General features: G+C 43.7%; 1 protein-coding gene across 2 annotated transcripts in view; it reads right to left on the bottom strand.

Annotated features, from left to right (window-relative positions):
- Positions 1-26,888, bottom strand: part of GRK7 (G protein-coupled receptor kinase 7) — a 52,441-nt gene that overhangs the window by 12,236 nt on the left and 13,317 nt on the right. The gene's annotated exons all lie outside the window — the stretch shown is intronic.

The raw sequence follows: 26,888 nt of genomic DNA, 5'->3' as shown, positions 1-26,888 counted from the left end.
CCCCGGATGATTAAGTCCAGTCAAAGGTGATTATGGGGCATGGCGCTCAACTCGCTTCAGGCCGAGGGAGCCGGCATTTGTTCACAGACCGCTTTCCTGGTCATGTGGCCAGTAGGACTAAACCACTTCTGGCGCAACGGGACACCTTGACGGAAACCAGAGCACATGGAAACGCCTTTTACCTTCCCTCCGCAGTGGTACCTATTTATCTACTTACACTGGTGTGCTTTTGAAGTGCTAGGTTGGCAGGAGCTGGGAGAGGGCAACAGGAGCTCACCCGGTTGCGCAGATTTGAACCACCGACCTTCTGATCGGCAAGCCCAAGAGGCTCAGTGGTTTAGACCATAGTGCCACCCGCATCCCTTTTACCAATGGTGAACACACACATACACACAAACTGCACTGGCTCCCCGTTTGCGCAATGCTCTCCCCAGGGAGGTTTGGCTGGCGCTTTCATTATACAGACAACCCCCGGTTACGTTACATCCCCATTTCTTTCCTTTTTTTAAAAAAGATATTTATTGAGATTTTCAAATTTAATACATTAAAAAAGAATCAAAAAAGAAAAAACAAAAAAGTTTAAAAACACATAGAGTTCACAATCCTTATTTTTCTATAACATATTTCCCTGACTTCCCCACACCTCCCCTTCTTATATTCCAATTCAAATTGTTAGTTCAGCAAGTCCTTATCCCTAATTTTTGACCTATTTCTATTTAGTTCATTTAAAAAAACCAATTTTGCCTTATCCAGACTTAAACATCAATACTTATACATCAGTACTCATTCTTAAAACATTTTTCTAAAGTTGACCCAAATTCCCTTCCACGAATTCCCCAATTTTCATACAAATAACAAAACAAAGTAAAAACAAAACAGATTGTAATTATGTACCCTTTGGATTCCCAAACTCCACCCCCCCCTTTCCCGGTTTCAGTTCCCAACAAATGTCCATCAGTCTTAGTCTACTATCAGCCTGGAGATCTCACGTCCGAGGCTCTTAATTCTCTCTCAATTCCTCTCTGCCGGTTTTTTTGATAGTCCTTAATATTAAACACCAGATCTCGGAGAAGCTCTGTCCCAACGGGATCCATGTTTCTTCCAGCCAGACCTCCATACTTAAAAGTGGAGCCCGAATCTTGTTTCTTACTCCTTTCAAGTCCAAATGTCCCCAAAGCTCCAACTTCCACCTTAAGCAAATTTGTAATCCTTAAGTCTTCAGATCTCCACATAAGGAGATCTCTCCATTCTTCAATCTCCAATTCAAACCAGATTTTCGACATCAAGTTCTTATTTTCCTTTGTTGTCATCATGTCAGGCCTCTGGCTCTCCTTTGTCATCTGCAAAATTACAGCTCCTCCTTCCTTTTCTTCAGGAACAACATATATCTCCTTCTCCACACTCTCAAAGCTCTCAAGTTTCTCTTCTTGTCCAGTTGCATGGACTTCCTGATTCAAATCCTTATCAAATTCAGTGATGTTATTTACTATTAAGTCCAGAGTTGTAACATTTGTAGCCAAAACATCAATTTGGCCTTGTAACTTTCCCAGGAGAACAAAAACTCTGTCCAATTCAGCTTGAATTTTCCCTCCTCCAGCCATTCTTGTAATGTCCCAAAACCCCCTCTAGAGGGATTTTGGTTACTTAATATTCCTTCCAGTTCAAATCCAAAAATCAAGTTAGTTTGTATCAGTTCTTCCTTGTTTTCAACAAATTGTAACCAAATTGTAACAAATGTATCCAGCAGAAGCAACAGAAACAAAGTTCTCTTTTTCCGTCTTGACAGCTAATTTGACAGCTGTCAAACTCTTCAATACCTCATCAACAGGCTCTCTCGCGGAGCACTCCCGTGTCCAGGGGGGTGGCACTTCAGCTCCCAAGATTAGCTCTTTATCCTCCAGTAAGATTTCTTATACTGCCAAATCGTGAAATTAATGTCTTTTACCAAGTAGAAAAGAAGGGGTTATCTCGACCTTAGTTAGCAGGTCCTTGCTTTAGATTGTTTACAAGACGGGGAGACGGACTTCCTGTTTGCGCCTTCCCCGATTGTGCCTAATTCAAAAGAAAATTTTCTTTACAATTCCAAATTCCATACTACTCACGGGTTGTTACTTTAAAGTCCAATTGCTTACAAGAAGAAGTCAGCGCTCTCCGACCATGGCAGCGCGGCTTCACTCCGCAGGAGAAGCAGTCGACTCTCAGCACCGCGCCGCTCACCCCGTCCCCCATTCCGAAGCCTTTAAAAAGGCTCCTTCGCAGGTCGGGGGGGCGCAAATGGTGCCTGCCGAGTCACCAGGTTCACAGGCTTCACCGCCTGTGATTTTTGAGGGTCCCCGCGTCGCCACAGCGGCAAGACCCAATCCTGCGGAGCCGATTCCCTCCGAAGCTCAGAGGGAATCCGCCATTAGTCGATGGCGCTAACCCGGAAGTTCTCGTTACATCCCCATTTCAAGGCACCGCACATGTCAGTGAAATCATATACAATTGAAAAAGTTTGCAAACACCCTGTTGTGCCCCTGCCCCACCTATGCCCTGCCCTGTTCCTTGAATTATTTTTTTTATACTTTTTTGGTCACTTCTGGGTTCGGTTTGATGCGCGTATGGAGAATTGAAGGGTTCGTTCAATCAATGTATTGAACTGAGCTCTGGGCTCCTTTTTGTCTTGCTACTACTCTTGCCTGACTGCCTCTTCTTACCATCAGCACAAAGCATTTCCTCCTTTGGGCTCTGCACAAGATTCCTGCCCCCCTCCCTGAGTCACCTTTTCTCATTTCTGCTTTCCTCTACTCCATTCGCTGCATCTTCTCTCCTTCCTTCTTCAGGCCTTTATTTTCATCACATAGCCTCTTTCGATATCCTCACGTCATAGCCCATTTCCTAATCTCAGTTCTGTAGCCAGGGTGAAGACAGTGACTCACCAGGAGGACTGGTTGCCAGGGTGGTCATTTATGCATCACAGATAGAAAGGAAATGCATGGGGGGGAGGAGGAAGGGGACAAAAGGTTGCATCCAATGTTAGTCCTACTCAAAGTAGGCCCATAAAAAATAATGGGCATGACTGAACATAGGGTCATTAATTTAATGGGTCTATTCTGAGCAGAATGGGACGCAGGTGGCGCTGTGGGTTAAACCACAGAGCCTAGGACTTGCTGATCAGAAGGTCGGCAGTTCGAATCCCCACAATGGGGTAAGCTCCTGTTGCTCGGTCCCTGCTCCTGCCAACCTAGCAGTTCGAAAGCACGTCAAAGTGCAAGTAGATACGGTAAATAGGTACCACTCCGGCGGGAAGGTAAACGGCGTTTCCGTGTGCTGCTCTGGTTCGCTAGAAGTGGCTTAGTCATGCTGGCCACATGACCTGGAAGATGTACGCCGGCTCCCTTGGCCAATAAAGCGAGATGAGCGCCGCAACCCCAGAGTCGGTCACAACTAGACCCAATGGTCAGGGGTCCCTTTACCTTTACCTTTAATGTGACTGATGGGCTGCTTGCAAACTTTGCAGGTACTTTAGGGGGTTTACACCACAAATATTTGCCTATGTTAATTTATATGTTGTTGTTTAGTCATTTAGTCCTGTCCGACTCTTCGTGACCCCATGGACCAGAGCATGCCAGGCACTCCTGTCTTCCACTGCCTCTCGCAGTTTGGTCAAACTCATGCTGGTAGCTTCGAGAACACTGTCCAACCATCTCGTCCTCTGTCGTCCCTTTAATATTTATATGTTCAGATGCACATTTAGACATTGTTGCTATCATTTCAGTGGAAATACATCTCTCCATACTGGTGAAAGACTGACCCTTGGGCCTACTTAGTCTGATTGGCAACTTCAAGGCCCCTCTCTCCCTTTTTATTCCTGTATACTTTAAACTGGACTTAGACTAGGCAATGCTTCATAGAGATGTCCCCTTTAGATAGTCCTCTGTAAAGTGGAACACATAGCCAGCTGACTGGTTGACCCTCCAACTAAGAATAAAACAAACAAACAAACAATTATAAGATGACTTCTATTTAAAGAATGGAAACTTGTTATAAGCGTGGGGAGAAAAATCTGCGTCTATGTGTTTTAAAACAGTAATGGCTGGTTTTTCCTCAAAATATTATATTCAATCATTAATTCATTCTATTTTCATTTTGCTTTCCAGCCAGCTGGCTCCAAGAGTGGATTACACTAATAAAATAATCAGATTAAAATGCAATAAAACCGTATTTAAAATTGCATTTAAAATCCATCATCTGAAACCATCAAGAACAATAGAAAGGCACAATTGTAGCTACCAGAAGCAAAGAGGAGCAGCCCCAGTTGAGCATTTGTTGATAGACCCACGTGTGCTGGGATAAGCTGTAAAAGTGTTGTGTAATGGAAGGGAGCCCCACCCCCACCCCTTTCTATGGACATGTCCATATGAGAGCTATGTATTGCTGAGAATCCACTGTTTTCTCATTTGTCTTCCTAATGCGCTCAGGTGCGCATTTGCTTCAGCCTTTGTTTCAGCTGCAAATATGCTTCTTACAGATCACACTTGTAGGCACTCCCTTCTTTTGACATAATCCACGTTGCGTTCATCTTATCCCACCTGCCAATTACTCAAGTCAAGTCAAATAACCTTTATTGGCATCACATAAGAACATTCAGAATACATTCAGAATAGATAGGCCACTGCGATGTCGTCGCCACCCAACGGCACAGTCACCCGCCAAAGGGCAGAAGAGGCAAGCAATCCGCCTCATTTCTGCAGGTTTCCAGAGGGCGATCTGGCTGTGACATCTGTCACCCCATTGATCGCCCAGGTTGATTCAGCTGATCTGGCTGGCTAGGTGAGTGTCCCCTTCCTCCCTCATTGCTCCATGTGCGTCTCTCCCAAAGCTGCACGCTCGGTGGAAGAGGATGACCATCCCAGATAGAAGGAGTGTACCGTTCTTCGGTCAAGGGTATACGATAGCTGCGCTCCCCTGCTAGAACCTCCAAACATGCCAATTAGTTAAACTCACCCCTTCCATTAGACTCATAACTAGGCATGCATAACAGCTAGCCACAGTTGTGTGTCTGTTGTGCTCAGTTTTGTTGTTGGGTTTTTCCATGTGCATAAGGTAAAGGTAAAGGGACCCCTGACCATTAGGTCCAGTCGTGGCCGACTCTAGGGTTGCGGCGCTCATCTCGCTTTATTGGCCGAGGGAGCCGGCGTACAGCTTCCGGGTCATGTGGCCAGCATGACTAAGCCGCTTCTGGCGAACCAGAGCAGCGCACGGAAATGCCGTTTACTTTCCCGCTGGAGTGGTACCTATTTATCTACTTGCACTTTGACGTGCTTTCGAACTGCTAGGTGGGCAGGAGCAGGGACCGAGCAAATGGGAGCTCACCCCGTGGCGGGGATCAGAACCTCCGACCTTCTGATTGGCAAGTCCTAGGTTCTGTGGTTTAACCCACAGCGCCACCTGCGCCCCCCCACGTGCATACTTTTCTGGAATTCCAGAAAAGAACATATCTGAAAAAACCTTAGCATGCATACAAATCATGAACAAAACCTTTCATAAGAGCACAAAAGGAAAGAGAGAAAATGTGAGAGAAAGCACTGTTCCTAGATTTGGAAGTGTGAGGTTCAATAAAAGAAAGGGGAAATGATTTTTTAACTCTCAGTGGCGGAGGAAGGGGGTGCGGAGGGTGCGGGCCAACCCCGGTGTCAACACTGAGGGGGGTGACAAAATGACAAAAATATGAGCTGTGTGTTTTTTTAATTGGGCTCAAGAAACTTTTTAGTTCAGTCAACAAAAAATTCGCCAGCATTTTAGTGCAATTTTCTCCGTATCGACACACCTTTGTATACAGTTTTGATGAATGTTCTCATAGTTGTAAGCAATAACTCCGCATAGTATGCGTTTTTGTATCATATGCTATTTTCCCGTTTTTCTTTTTTATATATACATGCTTCCCCCTAAAATGTGCATTTCTTGTAAACACTGGTTGGAGAACTGCATTCAATTCAGATAAGTAAAAATTTTGAACCATGTTTTGGTTCTCATATTGTTTGATAGATTTGATAGATACAGCTTTGAACTGAATCACATTTCTCCCCCATCCCTAGTCCCAGCTAGGAATGCTTGAGGAATTAGATCTTTGTGAATTCTAGTACAAAATGACCACATCTGTATTTCCAATGGGAATGTTGGAATCAAGCTATTCTCCAAGACTGGATCTCCATTGATCTGCTAAACGTTATTCAATTGAATGTTCTATAAGGTTCAATGGCAATTTCCCTTTGTCGGTGACTTGCTGCTCTGCAGCATCCTCTGGTGTCACATTTTAACGTTATAAACGAGTGTAGATCTGCCCCAAATCTCAATTTCACAAATGACCCCTGAGCGGTACCTATTTATGTACTTGTACTTTGATGTGCTTTTGAACTGCTTGGTTGGCAGGAGCAGGAACCGAGCAATGGGAGCTCACCCCATTGCGGGGATTCAAACCACCGACCTTCTGATCGGCAAGTCTTAGGCTCTGTGGTTTAACCCACAGCACCACCCGCGTCCCATCACAAATGGTACTGAAGAATTAAAGATGTTTGCAGGCATTAAACTGTCCTAAGGCTTCTGCAGTTTGTTTCAATGGCATTTCAAGCACAACCCAAGCTGCTATGAATAAGTGCCACTTATACTTTGTACCAAAACCCTGTGTGTGCCAAGACAAATCTTAAAAGTATTCTGTGCTTCTGTTCCACATAATTATTATTTCCTTGTTCCAGCGGTTTCCTATTCCTATATTCCTTTTAGTATCTCAGCTACACTGTGGGCTAGGATAGGCTATTAATGCCTTGAAAGGTCTGCCATTGAGCTTCATAACTGATTGGGAAATGTCTTATAGGTGCTTTTTAATTGAACAAATTTCTGCAGTATCTCCAAGTTTTTGCAGATTCACTAAGAATGGTTTTCTTAAAAAAGGTTCTCAAAATAAGATAAAAGCTATCCAAAAACGGGAATTGATTTTTTAAAAAAGTACAATAATTTAGAACAAACAACAATACAACCCCTATTTTTTTCAGATTAATTTGCCAATTAAAAAGGGGGCATTGCTCTGCTACATATATCACCAGCTTTGGGATAATAATAATAATAATAATAATAATAATAATAATAATAATAATAATTTATTTCTTTATACCCCACCCACTATGGGCGGCTCCCAACAGAATAAAAAAGCAATAAAATATCAAACATTAAAAACTTCCCTAAACAGGGCTGCCTTCAGATGTCTTCTAAAAGTCAGATAGTTCTTTATTTCCTTGCCATCTGATGGGAGAGCGTTCCACAGGGCAGGTGCCACTACCGAGAAGGCCCTCTGCCTGGTTCCCTGTAGCTTCACGTCTCGCAGTGAGGGAACTGAATAACAGTTGTTATAGAGTTGGAAGGGACCCCGAGGATCATCTAATGCAACCCCCTGCAATGCAGGAAAGTCAGCTAGACCATGCCCGACAGATGGCTACCCAACCTCTGGTTACAAACCTCCAAAGAAGGAGTGTCCACGACCTTCCAAGGGAGTCTGTTCTATTGTTAAACAGCTCTTACTGTCAGAAAGTGCTTCTCTGTTTAGTTAGTTAGAATCTCCTTTTTTTGTAACTTGAAGAGATTGGTTTGGGTCCTACCCTCTGGGTGGTGCTCTGGTCTAAACCACTGAGCCTCTTGGGCTTGCTGATCTGAGGGTCGACGGTTCGAATCCGTACAACAGGGTGAGCTCCTGTTGCTCTGTCCCAGCTCCTGCCAACCTAGCAGTTCAAAAGCACGCCAGTGCAAGTAGATAAATGGGTACCACTGCGGCAGGAAGGTAAAAGGCTTTTCCATGCGCTCTGGTTTCCGTCATGGTGTCCCATTGTGCCAGAAGTGGTTTAGTTGGCCTGAAGTGACAGAAGCGACAGATGCGGTTTAGTCATGCTGGCCACATGACCCGGAAAGCTGTCTGTGGACAAATGCCAGCTCCCTCGGCCTGAAGTGAGATGAGTGCCGTCCCCATAGTTGCTTTTAACTGGACTTAACTGTCCAGCAGTCATTTACCTTTACATTTTTACCTTTGCCATTGGTACATCATTTTTCTACTGTGATTAATTTTCATCCTATAGCCAAGACACAGTAAGGAGGAAAACCTAGAAGGAGGAATGAGAGGAAAACGCATTTGGGGAATATTTTAATTAGAAATATCTTTCACTTCACTTCCAGTTTCCAGGATTGCTTGGGGGAAATCATATGCTTTAAATGTATTTTTAAATGTATGGTGTGTTCACTGCTCTAGTTCAGCAGTTTCACACTGGAGTTTCTCTGGCAATCTTTGCTGACCTGAAATTCACCATTCATCAATAAAAGATCTTCAAATAGAGGCTCCAACATGTTTCATAGGAAAGAATTTACTGGTGTGTAGGCACAGATTGAAGGGACGCAGGTGGCGCTGTGGGTTAAACCACAGAGCCTAGGACCTGCCGATTGAAAGGTCAGCGGTTTGAATCCCCACAGCGGGGTGAGCTCCTGTCGTTTGGTCCCAGCTCCTGCCTACCTAGCAGTTCGAAAGCACTCTTAAGTGCAAGTAGATAAAGTAGGTCCCGCTTTATAGCGGGAAGGTAAACGGCGTTTCTGTGTGCGGCGCTGGTGCAGGCTCGCCAGATGCAGCTTAGTCACGCTGGCCACGTGACCCGGAAGTGTCTTCGGACGGCGCCGGCTCCCGGCCTCTTGAGTGAGATGAGCGCGCAACCCTAGATTCGGTCATGACTGGCCCTGATGGGCAGGGGTACCTTTACCTTTAGTTTTTTTTTTTTTCATTAAATATTTATTAGCATTTTCAAAAATTAAACAAGAACAAAAAATAAACAAAACAAAAGAAAGATACAAAAATACATAACAAAATTAAACAACAAAGAAAGAAAAAATAGAAGAAAACACATAAAATTATTCATACTTATTGTTCTTAACCTTATTTCTCAGACCTCCTCACACCTCCCCTTCTTGTATTCCAATTTAAATTATCAGTTCAGCAAGTCCTTAACTTATTTCTTTACCTTAATTTATACCTTTATTCTAACATACCATTATTTTACTTTGCTTCTTTTTTCCATTTCCTCCATTTATTTTTTACAATCTTATTTTCAATTAATTTAAAAAAGAAGAAACCAATTTTACCTTATTGAAAACACACATCAATACTTATACCTCATTAATTGTTCTTAAACCTTTTTCCTAAAGTCGACCAAAATTTCCCTTCCACGATTTACCCAATTTCCTTACCACTAATTGAAAATGAAAAGAAAAACAAATTATCCTTATGTACCCTTTGGATTCCCAACCTCCACCCGCCCTTTTTCCCGGTTCCAGTCCCCAACCAATGTCCATCAGTCTTTATATTATTTATTTAGCCTGGAGACCTCACGTCCGAGGCCCTTTTATCTCTCTCAGTTCCTTTCTGCCGGTCTCTTTGATGGTCCGTAATGTTAAACCCCAAGTCTCGGAGGGGCTCCGGCCCAGCAGAATCCTTGTTGCTTCCAGCCAGTCTTCCATACTTGAACGCAAAGCCTATGGGGGGCTCCAACTCTTGTTTCAAATTTCTTACAGATCCAGATGTCCCCAAGGCTCCAACTTTCACCTTCCGCAGATTTATAATCTCCCATTCAGACCAGGCTTTCCACATCCAATTTTTATTGTCCTTTTTTATCATCATGTCAGGCCTCATATTGTAACTCTCCTTTAACTCCTGCACATCTCCTGCTTCTCCTTCATTTTCTTCAAAGACCGCACCTTGCTCCATCATTTCTGCGCTTTCAGTTTCATTTACTTGTTCAGTTAAGTAGGCTTCCTGTTTCAAGTCCTTATCAGGCTCAAAACTGTTGTTCACTGTCCAGTGTAGTAGTGATATCTTTGTAGACATAACATTGTATTCATCTTTCAAGTTTCCCAAGAGAGCGAGTGTTCTATCCAGTTCTGCTTGAAATTTACGTACTCCAGCCATTTTTGTAATGTAGTATCCCTATTACCCCTCTAGGGGGATTTTAGTTCCTTAATATTCCTTTCAGCTCAAAACCAAAAGTCCAGTTAATTTGTATCAGCCCTCGTTATTTTCAAATAAAACAACAAAAACAGCAGAAACAATGTTCTCTTTTTCCAGCTGGCAACTAGCTGACTCGCAGCTCTCTTGACAGCTGTCAAAATCTTCCATGCAACAGACTTTCTCTTAGGACGTTCCCGGGTCTCGGGGGGGGGGGTGAAATTTCAGCCCCCAAATTCTTTTTATCCTCCAGTAAATCCTTATAGTGTCAAAACCGTGAAATCAAGATCTTTTCACTAAGAAACAGGTTCTCTCGACCTTAGTTGCCCAGTCCTTTGCTTTAAATTGTTTACAAAGAGGGGGGGGGTGACTTCCTTTTTAGCCCCTTCCCGCTCGTTCCAAATCCAGAATTAAGTTTTTAAACGTTCCAATCTCCGTATTACTCACGGGTTTATATTTTAGAGTCCAGTCGGTCTTGGAAGAAGTTGGCGCTCTCTGTCTATGGCTTGCGGCTTCACTCCGTAGGCGAGGGAGTACTCTCAGCACCACGCCTCACCCTGCCTCCGTTCCGAAGCCTTTAAAAAGGCTCCGGCGCGGATTGGGGGGGCGCAAATGGTGCCCGCCGAGTCTCTGTGTTCACAGGCATCCGCGCCTGTGATTTTAAGGGTCCCCGCTTCGCCGCAGCGGCCAGACCCAGACGCTACGGAGCCAATTCCCTCCGGAGCTCGGAGGGAATCCGCCATTAAACAATGGCGCCAACCCGGAAGTCCGCGGTACCTTTACCTTTAGGCACAGATTAAGTTTTTTGAGTCAAATTCTGGTTGCCATTTTTTAAAAAATAGATTTATATTTATTATTTTATGAATAAGCGTCATGCATTATCACAATATATATGTAACCGTTTGATGAACTTAACCCAAACCACTTTCACTCCTATAATAACCCTTGGTGCAGCAAAACTGTGAGTAAGGCACACATTTGTAATAAATTTTTAGGGAGGCTCCAAACTACAAAATGTATGATGCAATTACGATAAACCATGAGCAAAACAAACACACATGCACAAAAACATCTGGAGCGTTCAGTTAAAGTGAACAACTAAATTACTGCGAACAAATTGACATGTGAGTGTAGCACACCAGATTTCAGTTTCAGTTGAAATCTGCTACTCAGAAAAGGGAATGGAACTGAAAAAGTGAATTCCTCCAGTGGGGTTGTGCATGCACCCATCCATTGTATACTAGCTTCAATACAAACAGCCTGGCTTGTTTTAAGCCAGAGTTCCACTTGACATTTGACCCAGGGAATTCTGGCTTAATGCTAGTTAACAAACCAGGAAAATAAGCTGGGATGCTTGGATGTAATAGGGAAGCCCTGGTTTAATATAAACCAGAATCATCACACTGAAGCTGGTGTAGAATTGCAGGAGGGGAGGACTGACGAGGTTTATGATGGTTTACAGAACCAGGAACGATTGTCTGAACAGTGCCATTGTTTTTACCCTCAATGGGCTGTGGCTGTAAGCCCAAAAAACTTCTAAAAGGAAGTCTCACTGAACACAATGGGACTCACATCTGGAGTGGACACGCAGTGTACCGTATTTTTCGCTCTATAGGACACACTTTTTCCCCTCCAAAAATTAAGGGGAAATGTGTGTGTGTCCTATGGAGCAAATGTAGGCTCCTTGGCTTCAGTGATAGCAACGCGAAGCCTCTAAAGTGCAGAGGGAGAGCTCCACCGGTGCTCCGGAGGCTTTGCGTTGCTTTCGCTGAAGCCGCCTGAAGCCCCCGGAGCTCAGTGCGAACTCCCACTGCGCTCCGGGGGCTTCAGGCAGCTATCCGCAAGCCTTCAGAGCGCAGCGGGAGTTCGCGGATAGCCGCCTGAAACCTGGAGAGCGAGAGGGGTCGGTGCACACCGATCCCTCTTGCTCTCTAGGCTTCGCTTCGCTGGAGAGGCACTGCACGGTTTTCCCTCTCTGCGCAGTGCCTCTTCAGGGAAGCGGGAGAAGAAATGGAAGGGGCTCTGTTTCTCCTGCCCCTTCGCTGAAGGGGCGCTGAGCAGAGAGGGGGAGAATTTTTTCCCCCGTTCTCCCCCTCTTATGGTCCGGTGCGTCCTATGGTCCGGTGCATCCTATAGAGTGAAAAATATGGTATATCATAATCTGATTGCCTGGATATTAGCATACCATTCTACAGCAGGAGTTGAATTTCAATGGTCATATCAGAGAAAGAACTGCTGACCCTTTCTCTCAAAATAGCAGGTGCTTATGAAGTCAGAGATAGCACCAAGGGGTCACATTTGCAGGCTGAGGCGGTACATTTTTAACTGCATAAGTCTCATTAGTGTTAATCAGATTCCGATGGCTAAAAGACAGTGTATTAAGAACGTAGCCACTGGTTTCCAAAGCAAGAGTAAGTTAAAGGAAAGCCAGTTAAGTTGCTCCCTTCCAGGTCAAAAGAGAAAAGAAAAGCTGCAGACTGGTTTGGTATTGTTTGTAAAAAAACGATAGGGCAGTAAAGGAAGCAAAAGTATTGGGGAGACAGAGGACAAGTGAATAGGATCTGAGGAACTGAGAGAGTGTGGCAGGTGGAATGAAAGCATTCCCACAGAGGCCAAGGGGTGCGCCTCTTTCCTCCGCAGAAGGGTTCCATTTCAACCTCTGGGCATCTCTAACTAAAAAGTAACAGGTGATGAAAAAGGCCTGGGATAGCGGAAAGTCACTGCCAGTCGAAGTAGGCAATAAAGGGCTGGCTGGTCAAATCAGGCCGTTTAATATGTTCATTGTCATTTGGGTGTCAAGCAGGCCCCTTTGGGAGGAAGAGAGAGGTGTAAATTCAATGAGTAAAGTTAAATAAATAACTGGTCCTATGTTGAAAAGTGATAGGACCGGTTATTTAAGTAACTTTATTTACTGAATTTACACCCCTTTCTTCCCCCCAAAGGAGCCTCCTCAAGCATTTAAACTTCACTCCACTAAATTAAATAGGCGACTATCAATCACATATATCAGCCCAACATACCTCACAGGGTTGTTTGTGAGGATACAGTGGAGATGGGGATAACTCTGTATGTCACCTTACGCTCCTTGGAAGAAAGGTGGACTATAAATGCAAATGATGATGATGATGCAGATAGATTAAAAATAAATAAATCAGGTTTATTTCCACATAAACCTGGGGTGGTGAATGTGTAATTCTCCATATTTTTGTCAGACTCCAGCTCTCATCAGCCCTAGACAGCCTGGCTAATGTTTCAGAGATGACAGGATGAAGACCAGCACCTTCTGGAAGACCACAGGATAGCTAGTCCTGCTGGAGAGCCAGTGTGGTGTAGTGGTTAAGAGCGGTAGTCTCGTAATCTGGGGAACCGGGTTCGCGTCTCCGCTCCTCCACATGCAGCTGCTGGGTGACCTTGGGCCAGTCACACTTCTTTGAAGTCTCTCAGCCCCACTCACCTCACAGAGTCTTTGTTGTGGGGGAGGAAGGGAAAGGAGAATGCTAGCTGCTTTGAGACTCCTTAAAGGGAGTGAAAGGCGGGATATCAAATCCAAACTCTTCTTCTTCTATAAACTGAGGAAGGCAAGTATAGTTCTCCACACCCTGCATTTGTTGAAACACCATACCATTCCAGAGCTCTTAAACAGACAGAAGCCTTGCTGTAGCTTCAACATGCCCCCAACTTGTGTTGTTACCTTGAGGAGAATTGCCCATGTGAGAATTGCCCAAGTACTCATACTATTTGTCCAACAGTGACTTCAACTCGCCCTCTCTCTTCCTACTGGGCAGGAAAACTCCACTTTCCCCAATCTGTCCAGATAAACCTCTATCATGTTTGTTGCTTTTTTAAAAAGGACCTGACTACAAGTTGTTGTTGTTTAGTCGTTTAGTCGTGTCCGACTCTTTGTGACCCCATGGACCAGAGCACGCCAGGCACTCCTGTCTTCCACTGCCTCCCGCAGTTTGGTCAAACTCATGTTGGTAGCTTTGAGAACACTGTCCAACCATCTTGTCCTCTATCGTCCCCTTCTCCTTGTGCCCTCCATCTTTCCCAACATCAGGATCTTTTCCAAGTTACAAGTTACACAACACAATTGCTAATCGCATTGTTAATGTATTTTAAGAAAACAACAACTCAATACTAGGCATAGGAGCTGGGTGGGGAATTGCCCACCGGAATGCAGAGCGTGGAATGGTATAATAATAGTCATCCTTTCCCAGCTGTGAGATCAGTTAAACCACACACCCCAACAAATTAGTATTAGGGGAAAATATTCCATTGGTGCCAATGAGATCCTTTCCCCTTAATGCTAAATTCTGCACCGTGGTGGTGGTGGGGAATAAATTTTCAGGAATGCTGCGTTCCTGAAGACAACTGAACCAGCCCTCTTGTACATGTTTTAAAAATCTTTATGTGGTTGCTAATGACATCATGAATATAATGAGTGCTTAGGCCTAAAAAGATTGTAGCCATTTGCTGAAAATTCAACAGCGTTTTAGTGCACATTTCTCCTATTATGTGTGAGGATGCTATCACTTTAAGTGAATCAGATGAGACTGGAAGGGACCTCTAAGCAGGAGACTGATTCAGCAATAGAGAAGCTATGGCTTCCTTTAATAGGGACTCCTCATTTTGCAAATAGTTAATCAAGTTTATCTTATGTTTATGGCCATCCTGGATTCTGAAAGTTATTAAGTTAATAACACAATATGCACATTCTTTCCAAAGCAGTTTTCCTTAGCATAATGCATTTTTGTTATTTTCACTAATACATGCATTTCTATATGTATGCATTTGTATGCTAATTGGCTGAATGACAACATTACAAAATTCAAAGAAGTGTGAATTTTGAAGGCTAGGTTTGTTTGGTTCACATATTGCTTTGGAAATTGTGAATTAGGTACGTTCACTTTTAAATGTGAACTGAATGGAATTCCTCCTCCATCCATAGCTCTAGCTGATGATCGTTTGGTAGCCTTTCTCCAAATTCCCCTCTTCACTGCAAGGACTATGACAGATAGGAACATGAGAGACCATCCTATGTATCCCTAGAATGTAGGAATGCAAGCATGACTTGCCTCCCACATTCTTCTTTTATTCACTGCTTCCTTCTTCCATCTTCTGCACCATTACCATTTCACTGGGAAAGGGAGAGAGAGGCACGCGCAACAGAACCTGCTTTTCTTTTTGTGTTAACAAATTGGCTCCTCAAAAACTCCCATTCTAAAAAGAAGGCAGAACTACTTCACTAATCTAATTTGATCATAGAAACACGGATGGGGGAAATTGCCGGCCAATTAGATATTTAACAGTCCTACCCTGCAACAAACTATTGCAGAATGGAAAGCTTCTGTTTAGGGTAGGATTCCAACCACTCTGTTCTATTCCATCTTCCCCATCTGTACTGTACATTGAAAGCAGTATTATACCATTTTTAATGGTCACAGCTTCCCCCAAAGAATTCTGGGAGCTGTAGTTTTTAAAGGATGTTCAGAATTCTTAGGAGCTACAATTATCAGAGTAGCTTAACAATCAATCCCTCTTCCCAGGGAACTCTGAAAATTGTAGCTCTGTGGAGGGAATAGGACAGGCTTCCTCAAACTCAACCCTCCAAATGGTTTTGGCCTACAACTCCCATGATCCCTAGCAAGCAGGACCATTGGTCAGGGATGATGGGAATTGTAGTCTCAAAACATCTGGAGGGCCGAGGTTGAGGAAGCCTGGAATAGGAGGTCTCCTAATAATGCTTGAGGAAGGATCATGGATGGTTCAGGCGAGGTGCTTTGCATGCAGAACTCAGGTTCAGTCCTCAGTCCTGAACTCAGGTTCTTTCCTCAACATCTCCAGGTAGGGTTGAGACAGAGGCCTGTCTGAAACCCTGGTGATCGACTGTCAGTCATTGCAGACAGAACTGAGATAGATGGAGCAGTGCCACGACTTCATATAAAGGAACACTGCTATGTTCTGTCTCTGGCAACGTGAAAAAGAGCTTTCAAATGTGAACCAGAAAGTGACCTAGCCGGGTGATCAGATGGTTCATTCTACCCTTTGTATATCTATGCTTCTCCGGCTTCCTGTTCAACTACTCCTGTTCAACTACCGCACCTAGTTATCTGTCCCACCCCCACTCAGGGATCATCCACACTTCCGCTTGAACCCTTGCCACTTTCCTTTTATGGATCTTGTTTTAGAGTTTCTGCCTCATCTAGGGGTGTGTTGTTGTTGTTGTTGTTTTGCACTTGCACATATCTCAGGTTCTTCCGAGACTGCTGGTACTTCTCTCAAGTGTGTGGAGCATAAGAAAACCCAAGTCACTATTAGTATATAGTTCAATCCTAAACATTTTTACTTTACGTATAATTAACAAACAGCTGGGATCACACCCACGTTTGTATATTATACTCAGGGTCGTCGTCCCCCTGCCCAGCCAGAAATCATTGGAACTTGGTTCTGGCACCTCTCAGGGAATAAAAAAAATATTGAACAAAGAGTTCCAGCACCTCTTTTTCTAGAAAAATAGCACAGATTACATTACCTCTCTTTTATATAACACTCTTTTATATAATATTTGCTGTTACGGTGTCAGCAGAAAAATGGGAGAGCATAGATATAGCAAGGACTACTAGGGGTACATAAAGCATCTCTGTCCACTTGGCATACAGAGACAGTAGAAGCAGAGCTTCTCAGAGACAAGGGTTATCTATGAGGTTTTGCCCTCACCATAGTGTTAGCCCCAAGTGTAGTGATAATTGGAAACAGAAATGAAGGCTGCTAATCATTAAGGGAGAAAAGGCCATAGTTAAGGTGAGAGTTATATCTTCTATCCCAGGTCACCCCTTCATCTGGGTTGGGAGAAGACTGGAAGAAGACATTGGCTATTTCATTACTGACTATCTCCTGACCATTCATATATCATGAAGTCACCAGCGGGAAGGAACACATAAGGGATCCGATAATGTACCAAGCAGAAGCTTTCTTTATCCACATCTCCAGTACCACATGATCTGCAAAATAAAACACACCCAGTAATATCCCCTCCTGCATCAAAATAATGCAGAAATGTAGCATGAATTGAGGGCTATCTTAAGTCTTCTTCCCCTCTTCATTTACATTTCCTCCCCATTATCTGGGGGGGGGGGCATCCACATAGTCATGTAGGAAGTCTTTATGGAGTCAAGTACATGAGCTAGCAAACATGTTAAATAAAACAAAACAAAAAACACATTCTCTTACAGCTTGCTGGGAGAGTTTCATTGCTTTGCAGCTCACTTACCGGTAGCAGTATTTACAGGGAAAATAAACTATTTGCATAGACAAACAAGTTTAATTAAGTGTGTGTGTGTGTGTGCGCGCGCGCGCCTGCCTTAGAGGGGCATTTTAATTGTTTGAGAAAGGTCAGGTGTGAAACTCCACCCATTCTTTCAGGGTTAAACAGTGGCTCAGATATGGAGGGAAACATATTACACTACGTATATTGTGAACCAGATGGCTTCCAACAATTAGTGGCCTGTTCCTTTGGTGGCCCCAGTGTCTGGGTACTAGGGGGCAGGTCATGCTATAACCCAGATAGCAACCTATTTGCCCCTAGTAAAGTGGGATCCATTGAGAAGTCAGCTCCTAACCCTGATCTCTGCTTCCATTTCTTGGCTATGTTAGAGTAGGACAAGGAGTTGGAAACTAGGAACTAGTATCTATATAAACAATCTTATATACATAACCAGATGTACACAACGCTGACTTGATTATACTTTCAAATGTTACAAAAGCATGTTGATTCCTCGCTGATGCCCTATAGATTTGCAAAGTTCATTTCCACAATGTAACCCTGGCAACATCTATCACATGTTGCAAGAGGCAGTAGAAGATTTAGATATGTAGCTTGATTTTGTTTAATAAACATTATCTCTCTTTTAAAAAGTGGCTCCATTTTTTTTATAACACATGCTCTGCTTCTTGCATTTAGTAGCACTAAAGAAGTTCAAGCAAACTGATTTATTTTTTTTAGAAAGACAAGGCATCCAGAGCTGAAAATTGTTTTATGCACTGAAGAGAGAGAAAATGTCCAGCTGAGTGCATTGTATTGCTCATGTCCTGGCAGAAGCAGTGTGGTATTTAAGTTAAGAGAACTGGGGTGGAGTGGGAGAGTCACAATGCAACCCTCCCTACAGGGTCCGTCGGCATAAGGAAAGTGTGATTAAGATATGTCTACCTTTTCCCACAGCTCTTTACAAAACAAACCCGACGAGTCTTGTAAACCAAACAGAGATGCAAATCTGTGTGTCCATCCTTTATTTGCCATGGCACAAGAACTGTTGAACAGGGGGAAAAACAAGCTGAATTTAGCCCTATCAGCTGTTTTGTAGAGCTCACTCCTTCCTCCCTTCACGGGGTGCCGCTGACTGCTTTGTTCTCCATTCCAGCTGTTCCATTCCCCCCCTTCAGTAGTGGCCTTAACAGACCTTGGAGGAATGTAACATTGGACCACAGGAAGCTGTCCAATGTGTTTGGTTTTCTTTCCCTCTGCTTATCACTTACTTTGCCATGGGCTGCCTAACAGAACAGCAGACTCTTAGCCTGCTTTTTGCCTTTCATTTCAATTGCAATTTGGTAATAATATGTTTGGCTTTTGTCCAACAATATAAGGATTGACAATTTCCTGGTATCTCGTCACTGGAAAAAAAATTCCCATCACGATTAGAATCTGCCACAATTAAATAAATAATACTTGGGGGGGGGAGCATTCTAGGTGTTCTTTGCTTCCTATCTTGTAAAACCAAACAAGTTACAGTTCTATTGTTTGTGCGTTTACACATTCATCGTTTTTGTAGAGGTGAGAAGCCTCTGTTAAAAAAGAAGGTGCAAAGGTTCAGATCTTGGTCATACTAAATACAGTTTAACGCAAGGAGGGTGTGACTCCTTCCTTCTCACTTACAGAAGCTCTAGATATCAGGAGAGACTCAGAACAGTTATTTGCAAAAAAATCTTTCACACTGTCTGTATCTGTAAGGACTCCAGAAGCACCATCCCATGAAAAGGTTTACTGAGAAATAACACAGGATAAAAGGCCAGTTCTGATACTGTGTAGACACCAACACTGCTATCACACTACAGATTGTTGTTGTTGTTGTTTAGTCGTGTCCGACTCTTCGTGACCCCATGGACCAGAGCACGCCAGGCACTTCTGTCTTCCACTGCCTCCCGCAGTTTGGTCAGACTCATGTTTGTAGCTTCGAAGACACTATCCAACCATCTCGTCCTCTGTCGTCCCCTTCTCCTTGTGCCCTCCATCTTTCCCAACATCAGGGTCTTTTCCAGGGAGTCTTCTCTTCTCATGAGGTGGCCAAAGTATTGGAGCCTCAGCTTCACGATCTGTCCTTCCAGTGAGCACTCAGGGCTGATTTCCTTAAGAATGGATAGGTTTGATCTTCTTGCAGTCCATGGGACTCTCAAGAGTCTCCTCTAGCACCATAATTCAAAAGCATCAATTCTTCGACGGTCAGCCTTCTTTATGGTCCAGCTCTCACTTCCATACATCACTACTGGGAAAACCATAGCTTTTACTATACGGACCTTTGTTGGCAAGGTGATGTCTCTACTTTTTAAGATGCTGTCTAGGTTGGTCATTGCTTTCCTCCCAAGAAGCAGGCGTCTCTTAATTTCGTGGCTGCTGTCACCATCTGCAGTGATCATGGAGCCCAAGAAAGTAAAATCTCTCACTGCCTCCATTTCTTCTCCTTCTATTTGCCAGGAGGTGATGGGACCAGTGGCCATGATCTTTGTTTTTTTGATGTTGAGCTTCAGACCATATTTTGCGCTCTCCTCTTTTACCCTCAATAAAAGGTTCTTTAATTCCTCCTCACTTTCTGCCATCAAGGTTGTGTCATCTGCATATCTGAGGTTGTTGATATTTCTTCCAGCAATCTTAATTCCGGCTAGGGATTCATCCAGCCCAGCCTTTCGCATGATGAATTCTGCATATAAGTTAAATAACCAGGGAGACAATATACAGCCTTGTCGTACTCCTTTCCCAATTTTGAACCAATCAGTTGTTCCATATCCAGTTCTAACTGTAGCTTCTTGTCCCACATAGAGATTTCTCAGGAGACAGATGAGGTGATCAGGCACTCCCATTTCTTTAAGAACTTGCCATAGTTTGCTGTGGTCGACACAGTCAAAGGCTTTTGCATAGTCAATGAAGCAGAAGTAGATGTCTTTCTGGAACTCTCTGGCTTTCTCCATAATCTAGCGCATGTTTGCAATTTGGTCTCTGGTTCCTCTGCCTCTTCTAAATCCAGCTTGCACTTCTGGGAGTTCTCGGTCCACATACTGCTTGAGCCTTCCTTGTAGAATTTTAAGCATAACCTTGCTAGCGTGTGAAATGAGTGCAATTGTGCGGTAGTTGGAGCATTCTTTAGCACTGCCCTACTTTGGGATTGGGATGTAGACTGATCTTCTCCAATCCTCTGGCCACTGCTGAGTTTTCCAAACTTGCTGGCATATTGAGTGTAGCACCTTAACAGCATCATCTTTTAAAATTTTAAATAGTTCAGCTGGAATACCATCACTTCCACTGGCCTTGTTACTTGCAGTGCTTTCTAAGGCCCATTTGACTTCACTCTCCAGGATGTCTGGCTCAAGGTCAGCAACCCCACTACCTGGGGTGTACGAGGCACCCATTTCTTTCTGGTATAATTCCTCTGTGTATTCTTGCCACCTCTTCTTGATGTCTTCTGCTTCTGTTAGGTCCTTACCACTTTTGTCCTTTATTATGGCAATCTTTGAACGAAATGTTCCTTTCATATCTCCAATTTTCTTGAACAGATCTCTGGTTCTTCCCATTCTGTTGTTTTCCTCTATTTCTTTGCATTGCTCGTTTAAGAAGGCCTTCTTATCTCTCCTTGCTATTTTTTGGAAATCTGCATTCAATTTCCTGTATCTTTCTCTATCTCCCTCGCATTTTGCTTGCCTTCTCTCCCCCGCTATTTGTAAGGCCTCATTGGACAGCCACTTTGCTTTCTTGCATTTCCTTTTCATTGGGATGGTTTTCGTTGCTGCCTCCTGTATAATGTTGCGAGCCTCCATCCATAGTTCTTCAGGCACTCTGTCTAGCAAATCTAAATCCTTAAACCTGTTCCTCACTTCCACTGTGTATTCATAAGGGATTTGATTTAGATTGTATCTTACCGGCCCAGTGGTTTTTCCTACTTTCTTCAGTTTAAGCTTGAATTTTGCTATAAGAAGCTGATGATCTGAGCCACAGTCAGCTCCAGGTCTTGTTTTTGCTGACTGTATTGAGCTTCTCCATCTTTGGCTGCAGAGAATATAATCAATCTGATTTTGATGCTGCCCATCTGGTGATGTCCACGTGTAGAGTCGTCTCTTGTGTTGTTGGAAAAGCGTGTTTGTGATGACCAGCTTGTTCTCTTGACAGAACTCTATTAGCCTTTGCCCTGCTTCATTTTGCTCTCCAAGGCCAAACTTGCCCGTTGTTCCTTTTATCTCTTGATTCCCTACTTTAGCATTCCAATCCCCTATAATGAGAAGAACATCCTTCTTTGGTGTCGCTTCTATAAGGTGTTGTAAGTCTTCATAGAATTGGTCAATTTCAGTTTCTTCAGCACCAGTAGTTGGTGCATAAACTTGGATTACTGTTATGTTAAAAGGTCTGCCTTGGATTCGTATCGAGATCATTCTATCATTTTTGAGATTGCATCCCAGTACTGCTTTCGCCACTCTTTTGTTGACTATGAGGGCCACTCCATTTCTTTTCCGGGTTTCTTGCCCACAGTAGTAGATATGATGGTCATCCGAACTGAATTCGCCCATTCCTGTCCATTTTAGTTCACTGATGCCCAGGATGTCAATATTTATTCTTGCCATCTCATTTTTGACTACATCCAACTTACCCAGGTTCATGGTTCTTACATTCCAGGTTCCTATGCAATATTTTTCTTTACAGCATTGGACTTTCCTTTCGCTTCCAGGCATATCCGCAACTGAACGTCCTTTCGGCTTTAGCCCAGCCGCTTCATCAGCTCTGGATCTACTTGTACTTGTCCTCCGCTCTTCCCCAGTAGCATGTTGGACGCCTTCTGACCTGAGGGGCTCATCTTCCAGCGTCATAACTTTTATATGCCTGTTGTCTTTGTCCATGGAGTTTTCTTGGTAGGGATACTGGAGTGGCTTGCCGGTTCCTCCTCCAGATGGATCACGTTTGGTCAAAACTCTCCACTATGACCTGTTCATCTTGGGTGCCCTGCTCGGCATAGTTCATAGCTTCTCTGAGTTCCTCAACCCCCTTCGCCACGGCAAGGCAGTGATCCATGAAGGGGACACTAAAGATTAGGGATGGGCAAAGATGCTGAGTGCTCAAAAATGTTTGTGGGGAGTGAACAAAGCGATCAGGGTATTGCAAAACCTCCCAGACTATTTGTAGCACTCACGAACATCTGATTGTTTCACTTCCCTTTCCAAGCAGGGATGGGTGGGGTGAGGGACCCAGGCTTATTCCCCCACTGCAGAGCACATCCAGTGGGCAGACTTCTGTCCTACCTTTCTGACGAAGTGCAAGCAACAATTCTGAACAGAACTGTCTTTTTAAAATGTCCCCAACACAAGCAAAAGAGTTCAAACTTTTCCCTGCTTCCTTTTTTTAAACTCACTTCTTTTTTTGAGATGGGAGGGCATGCATTTTTTAGCCACCCTTTTTTGAAAAACCCACACCTTCCACACTGAGACTCGCTCTTGTTTCTCACACAGATTGTCATCTGAAGTACCTTTCCACTTTTTTCCACTCATGTCCTGGGTGTGACACGCCCCACCCACCCATCCCGGACAGAGGTATCTTGGTTAATGCTATCCGGCTTAGACTACTGAAATGTGTTGTACAACAGGATTACGAATAAATTTCAATTGGTTCGAAATGCAACAGCTATGCTGCCGACTGACACAAGTCAGCCCTAACATCTCTCACCAGCTTTAAAATAGCCTTACTGCTTTTCTGTGATGCAATTCAAGGTACAATTCAAACCTGAGGATGAGGGACATTTTTCAGCCACAGGGCCACATTTTGTTCTGGTGGGTGGGGCCAGAGGTAAGAGTGAGCAAAGCAATAAATGTGATTTTTACAGGCGGCTAGTTTCTTGACACACTCACACATCCCTCTATATACTCCACCCAGACAAAAATCAGCAGTAGCAGGAGCATCCAATGATACATTCCAAGCAAGCAAAAATGCCCAAGGAGAGTGCAAGGCAATGTCAGTGGCCTGATGAAGTTATAGAATGTGTCCAGGGCAGCTGTTTACCAGCTCCATCTGGTACGCAGGCTAAGACCCTACCTGCCCGCGGACTGCCTCGCCAGAGTGGTGCATGCTCTGGTTATCTCCCGCTTGAACTACTGCAATGCGCTCTACGTGGGGCTACCTTTGAAGGTGACCCAGAAACTACAACTAATCCAGAATTCGGCAGCTAGACTGGTTACTGGAAGCGGCCACCGAGACCACCTAACACCGGTCTTGAAAGACCTACATTGGCTCCCAGTACGTTTCCGAGCACAATTCAAAGTGTTGGTGCTGACCGTTAAAGCCCTAAACGGATTCGGTCCTGTATACTTGAAGGAGCGTCTCCACCCCCATCGTTCTACCCGGACACTGAGGTCCAGCGCCGAGGGCCTTCTGGCGGTTCCCTCACTGCGAGAAGCCAAGTTACAGGGAACCAGGCAGAAGGCCTTCTCGGTAGTGGTGCCCGCCCTGTAGAACGCCCTCCCACCAGATGTCAAAGAGAAGAACAACTACCAGACTTTTAGAAGACATCTGAAGGCAGCCCTGTTTAGGGAAGCTTTTAATGTTTGACAGACTATTGTATTTTAATATTTTGTTGGAAGCCGCCCAGAGTGGCTGGGGAAGTCCAGCCAGATGGGCGGGGTATAAATAATAAATTTTATTTTATTATTATTATTATTATTATTAAACTGTATTATTATTATTATTATTATTATTATTATTATTATTATTATTATTAAACTGTAGAGTTAGAAGGGACCCCAAGGGTCTTCTAGTCCAGTTCCCTACAATGCATGAATCTCAGCTAAAGCATTCAGTCCAGAGGGCCAGACAGAAGGTCCACATTTGGCCCCTGTGTCTGAGCATCCCCTTTCCTGTTTCACAGACATATGGCTTCATATGTTCATTGATATAACAAGAGTCCTGCTGGATCAGACCAAAGATCTATCTAGTGGAGCAACTGATGCCCACAGTAACCAACTCAATGCCTCTGGGGACACCCTGAGACAGGACATGAAGGTAAGAGTCCTTTACCACTGTCATTTCCCCAGAAACTTGTGTTCTGGGGCATGGGTGCCTCTGATCCTGGAAGCAGTATATAGTCAGTATGTTCAGTAGTTATTAGCAGGCTGGTTCTCCATGAATTTATCTAACCCCTTTTAAAGCTGACTATGCAAGTGGCCATCAACTTATTGTGGTAGTGCAGTGGCATAGCATGGTTTGCTGGTACTCAGGGCACGTATTCACACACCAGGGGCCAGAGGATGAATGGAGTCTGCTGTGCCAGCCTAGCCATTACTACCAATGCCGCTGGAGTGACATCAGCCCCAAGCCGCTTTGCAAGGCTGATATGATCGCAGCCTCGCAAAGCATCTCAAGGGCTGGCAGGGCAGAATGAGCAGCAACCCCCAGAAAAATGTGCCCGGGGCCATTGCCCCGGCAGCGCCCCCCTACTATGCCCCTGTGGTAGTGAATGCTATACTTGAAACAATGCACTGCATGAAGTCCTTCCTTTTGTCTGCCTCGAATCTCCCACTCTTTAGTTTCGTTGGATGACTTCACAAGAAGAAGAACAATCTCTCTGGAGGCATGGTAACTATCAGGTTTCCTCCCTGTTCCCATTTCCTACCTTCTTAACTAAGGTACAATTTAAAATGGGCTATTGTGAGAACAAAAATGTTGCATGAAAAGAGATTGTGCAACTATAGATCATACACTAACTATGTGGTTAGCTTGTGAATAGCTCCCTTAAGCTGATCAGAATTATATAAATATGAATGCTCACAGCTGTCATTAAGTCACAATTATTTTCCCTCAGGTGCTAGTCTGTTGACAGGGCTTGCACTGTCTTCCTTTGTTTTTAGCATTTCTAGTAAATATGAGACAGCTTCATTTTGTAGCCAACATACAACAGCCTGTGGCTATGCATCCAGGAACCAGCCAATCAATGTCTGCTGGTACAAAAGCAATCCAATGCTATATTGCTTCTTATCTGAATTCATTTGTTGACTCAGCAGAGATTTCTCATTCATTTGTTTTGCAAATGTCCAATTTTGCAATGGTGCAAAGGGAAAGTTGGATTTAAACACAGCCATTGGGGTTTATTTGTTCTTCTGTGGGCAGGTGGTGGCTTAAGTCTATCGACTGACTAAAAATGAATAATGCATTTTGGTTTTGTGTCCTGGAAGTGCAGAAGGAACAGGATTCCAAAGATTAATGGTCCACTAGGCTCTTCATCTGGGCATGATCAGGGTAGAGAAAAATCCGAACCATAGCATAACCCTGTAACTAATTAGGCTAATTTTAAAGATAAATTTCTATTAAGGAAATTTAAGGGCCACAACAATGTGAGGAAACACTAGACACTCCCACTTAAGCCAAAATGCTTTAACTTCTGTTTTTCTGGCCTGTGTTTCATTGGTTTGACCAGGGGCATTGTTGGGGGGTGTTGCTCAAGGGGCAAGACCTGGATCTCCTGTTCGTTCTTCCCCCTGCTTTTTTTAAAAAAATAAAAAGAGTGACTTAGGGAACTGCAAAGCATAGTCCTGATAAGAACCCAGCTACCTCCCATCTTAATTTCCTAGAGGAATTTATACATATAATTTATACATATAAATATGTACACTTTATGCAAATTTGTGTCCTGGGGTTGTATCCTTTAAGTACACAGCCTCACAACCAGATGGCTCTCTTAGTTACTGTTTTTAGAAATTAGAGGAGACCATGATTTGACTAAATTTGCAAAGAGTCAATAAGTGTGGTTTGTGGAATTCAAGGGGTCCCATATCTCCCACCCCCCACCAATCGTTTGAGGACTGGGAAAGGGGCTTTTGGGACCGTTTTCCTTCTCTGTCTGATAGAGCCATAATTTCCTCTAGTGTGAGCAGTCTCTTTCTCCCCAATCTCAGTATCATGCTGCAAAAACCATTTGGCCAGAGATAACTGCAGCAGAAAACACATTGGTGGGCACACCATCGCAAATGATGCTCTCTTTTAACACTTTCCAAAAATTCCAGCTGTCTCCAGAGTTGTATTTCTCTCCCTCTCATTTCTGAATTGTTTGAACACATGCTTTTTTGGCAAAACACAAACCAACTCCGACTAAACACCAAAACCTTGGAGAAAAAAATACATATTCAAGGAACCTAACTTCCAAAACAACTCATATATAACATTGAGCTAGTCTGTCAGTTTCTAATTTTTCAGTCTTTAGTTCAGTTCTCCACATTTCCACATCAGCTTGGTTAAAAAAAAAAAGAAGTCCTATTAATCAGAATTTAAGTGCACATTTCTCCTAATATACACATTTGTATATGCAGTTTTACCTAATGTGCACTTATGCAAATCAATTTTACCTGAATTAATGCATTTTTAATGTTATTTTCAAGTACATGTACGCACATGTTAACCTAGTCAATGCATTTTTGTACATATTGCGTGGCTGGAAATGTTGTTGTTGTTTAGTCGTTTAGTCGTGTCTGACTCTTCGTGACCCCATGGACCAGAGCACGCCAGGCACTCCTGTCTTCCACTGCCTCCCGCAGTTTGGTGAAACTCATGCTGGTAGCTTCAAGAACACTGTCCAACCATCTCGTCTTC

The sequence above is a fragment of the Podarcis raffonei genome, chromosome 5 (genome assembly GCF_027172205.1).
Source record: "Podarcis raffonei isolate rPodRaf1 chromosome 5, rPodRaf1.pri, whole genome shotgun sequence".
Lineage (NCBI taxonomy): Eukaryota > Metazoa > Chordata > Lepidosauria > Squamata > Lacertidae > Podarcis > Podarcis raffonei.
Note: the sequence above shows the minus strand (reverse complement) of the source record. Positions and strands in the feature narration are given on the sequence as shown.